This window comes from Arachis stenosperma, chromosome 3 (genome assembly GCF_014773155.1).
Source record: "Arachis stenosperma cultivar V10309 chromosome 3, arast.V10309.gnm1.PFL2, whole genome shotgun sequence".
Lineage (NCBI taxonomy): Eukaryota > Viridiplantae > Streptophyta > Magnoliopsida > Fabales > Fabaceae > Arachis > Arachis stenosperma.
Genome location: NC_080379.1, coordinates 11,898,873 through 11,902,414, shown reverse-complemented (window position 1 = coordinate 11,902,414; position 3,542 = coordinate 11,898,873). Strand labels below are relative to the sequence as shown.

Sequence of the window (3,542 nt, the reverse complement as noted above, 5' to 3'; positions counted from 1 at the left end):
AGAGATTAAAGAACGGGTCCACCTTAGTGATGGCGGCTTGTTCTTCCTCTTGAAGATCTTATGGAGTGCTTGAGCTCCTCAATGTCTCTTCCTTGCCTTTGTTACTCCTCTCTCATGATTCTTTGATCTTCTCTAATTTCATGGAGGAGGATGGAATGTTCTTGGTGCTCCACCCTTAGTTGTCCCATGTTGGAACTCAATTCTCTTAGGGAGGTGTTGATTTGCTCCCAATAGTTTTGTGGAGGAAAGTGCATCCCTTGAGGCATCTCAGGGATTTCATGATGAGGAATTTTCTCATGCTCATGTCTATGAGTGGGATTTCCTGTTTGCATTGAGCTCCTTCCACACAGATATCCATAAGGACTTGGTCCAACCTTTGATTAAAGTTGATCTTTTTTGAGTTTGAAAAGGGACCTCGGGGATCACCTTCTTCTTGGCCACAACTTCATAGAAGTGGTCTTCATGCACCCTTGAGATGAATCTCTCCATCTCCCATGACTCGGAGGTGGAGGCTTTTGCCTTCCCTTTCCTCTTTCTAGAGGTTTCTCCGGCATTAGATGCCATAAATGGTTATGGAAAAACAAAGAGTCATGCTTTTACCACACCAAACTTAGAAGGTTTGCTCGTCCTCGAGCAAAAGAAGAAAGAAGATAGTAGAAGAAGAAGAAATAGAGGAGATGGAGGTGGCTTTATTTTTTGGCCAAGGGGGAGAAGTAGTGTGTAGGTTGTGTAAAAATGAAGGAGTGAAGATGGGTTTATATAGGGGGTGGAGAGAGGGGTAAGGTTCGGCCATTATGGGTGGGTTTGGGAGGGAAAGTGGTTTGAATTTGAATGGTGAGGTGGGTGGGGTTTTATGAAGGATGGATGTGAGTGGTGAAGAGAATGATGGGATTTGATAGGTGAGGGATTTTTGGGGAAGAAGTGTTGAGGTGATTGGTGAATGGGTGAAGAAGAGAGAGAGTGGTGGGGTAGGTGGGGATCCTGTGGGGTCCACAGATCCTGAGGTGTCAAGGATAATTCATCCCTGCACCAAGTGGCGAGCAAAAATGCTCCTTCTGCCAATCCTGGCATTAAACGCCGGACTGTTGCCCATTTCTGGCGTTTAACGCCACCTTGGTACCCATTCCTGGCATTAAACGCCCAGTCTGGCACCATTCTGGGCGTTTAACGCCAGTCTGGTGCCCTTTTCTGGCGTTAAACACCCAGAATGGTGCCAGACTGGGCGTTAAACGCCCATTTTGCTATCTTCACTGGCGTTTAAACGCCAGCAAATTTTCCTCTAGGGTGTGCTATTTTTCTTTCTGTTTTTCATGCTGTTTTTGCTTTTCAATTGATTTTGTGACTTCCCATGGTCATCAACCTATAAAAAAAAAACATAAAATAACAAAGTAAAATAGATAAATATAACATTGGGTTGCCTCCCAACAAGCGCTTTTTTAATGTCAGTAGCTTGACAGTGGGCTCTCATGGAGCCTCAGAGATATTCTGAGCAATGTTGGAACCTCCCAACACCAAACTTAGAGTTTGAATGTGGGGGTTCAACACCAAACTTAGAAGTTGGTTGTGGCCTCCCAACACCAAACTTAGAGTTTGACTGTGGGGGCTCTGTTTGACTCTGTTTTGAGGGAAGCTCTTCATGCTCCCTCTCCATGGTTACAGAGGGGTATCCTTGAGCCTTAAACATAAAGGATTCTTCATTCACTTGAATGATCAATTCTCCTCTGTCAACATCAATCACAGCCTTTGCTGTGGCTAGGAAGGGTCTGCCAAGGATGATGGATTCATCCATGCACTTCCCAGTCTCTAGGACTATGAAATCAGCAGGGATGTAATGGTCTTCAATCTTTACCAGAACATCCTCTACAAGTCCATAAGCTTGTTTTCTTGAATTGTCTGCCATCTCTAGTGAGATTCTTGCAGCTTGTACCTCAAAGATCCCTAGCTTTTCTATTACAGAGAGAGGCATGAGGTTTATGCTTGACCATAGGTTACACAGAGCCTTCTCAAAGGTCATGGTGCCTATGGTACAAGGTATTGAAAACTTCCCAGGGTCCTGTCTCTTTTGAGGTAATCTCTGCCTAGTCAAGTCATCCAGTTCTTTGGTGAGCAAAGGGGGTTCATCCTCCCAAGTCTCATTACCAAATAACTTGTTATTTAGCTTCATGATTGCTCCAAGGTACTTAGCAACTTGCTCTTCAGTGACATCTTCGTCATCTTCAAAGGAAGAATACTCATCAGAGCTCATGAATGGCAGAAGTAAATCCAATGGAATCTCTATGGTCTCAGTGTGAGCCTCAGATTCCCATGGTTCCTCATTAGGGAATTCATTGGAGGCCAGTGGACGTCCATTGAGGTCTTCCTCAGTGGCACTCACTGCCTCTTTCTCCTCTCCAAATTTGGCCATGTTGATGGCCTTACACTCTCTCTTTGGATTCTCTTCTGTATTGCTTGGAAGAGTACTAGGAGGGAGTTCAGTAACTTTCTTACTCAGCTGACCCACTTGTGCCTCCAAGTTTCTAATGGAGGACCTTGTTTCAGTCATGAAACTTTGAGTGGTTTTGATTAGATCAGAGACCATGGTTGCTAAGTCAGAGTAGCTCTGCTTAGAATTCTCTGTCTGTTGCTGAGAAGATGATGGAAAAGGCTTGCCATTGCCAAACCTGTTTCTTCCACCATTATTGTTGTTGAAACCTTGTTGAGATCTCTGTTGATCCTTCCATGAGAGATTTGGATGATTTCTCCATGAAGGATTATAGGTGTTTCCATAGGGTTCTCCCATGTAATTTACCTCTTCCATTGAAGGGTTCTCAGGATCATAAGCTTCTTCTTTAGATGAAGCGTCCTTAGTACTACCTGGTGCAGCTTGCATTCCAGACAGACTTTGAGAAATCATATTGACTTGCTGAGTCAATATTTTATTCTGAGCCAATATGGCATTCAGAGTATCAATCTCAAGAACTCCTTTCTTCTGATTTGTCCCATTATTCACAGGATTCCTTTCAGAAGTGTACATGAATTGGTTATTTGCAACCATTTCAATGAGTTCTTGAGCTTCTGTAGGCATCTTCTTCAGATGAAGAGATCCTCCAGCAGAGCTGTCCAATGACATCTTGGACAGTTCAGACAGACCATCATAGAAGATACCTATGATGCTCCATTCAGAAAGCATGTCAGAGGGACACTTTCTGATTAATTGTTTGTATCTTTCCCAAGCTTCATAGAGGGATTCACCTTCCTTCTGTCTGAAGGTTTGGACTTCCACTCTAAGCTTACTCAATTTTTGAGGTGGAAAGAACTTTGCCAAGAAGGCATTGACTAGCTTTTCCTAAGAGTTCAGGCTTTCTTTAGGTTGTGAGTCCAACCATATCCTAGCTCTGTCTCTTACAGCAAAAGGGAATAGCATAAGTCTGTAGATCTCAGGGTCAACCCCATTAGTCTTGACAGTGTCACAGATTTGCAAGAATTCAGCTAAAAACTGATGAGGATCTTCTAATGGAAGTCCATGGAACTTGCAATTCTGTTGCATTAGAGAAACTAATTGA

General features: G+C 43.4%; 1 non-coding gene across 1 annotated transcript; it reads left to right on the top strand.

The window, feature by feature from the left end:
- Nucleotides 1-3,163: 3,163 nt before the first annotated feature.
- Nucleotides 3,164-3,271, top strand: LOC130972308 (small nucleolar RNA R71). The gene has a single exon (XR_009083496.1). It is a non-coding gene; the product is annotated as a small nucleolar RNA R71 (small nucleolar RNA).
- Nucleotides 3,272-3,542: the final 271 nt, after the last annotated feature.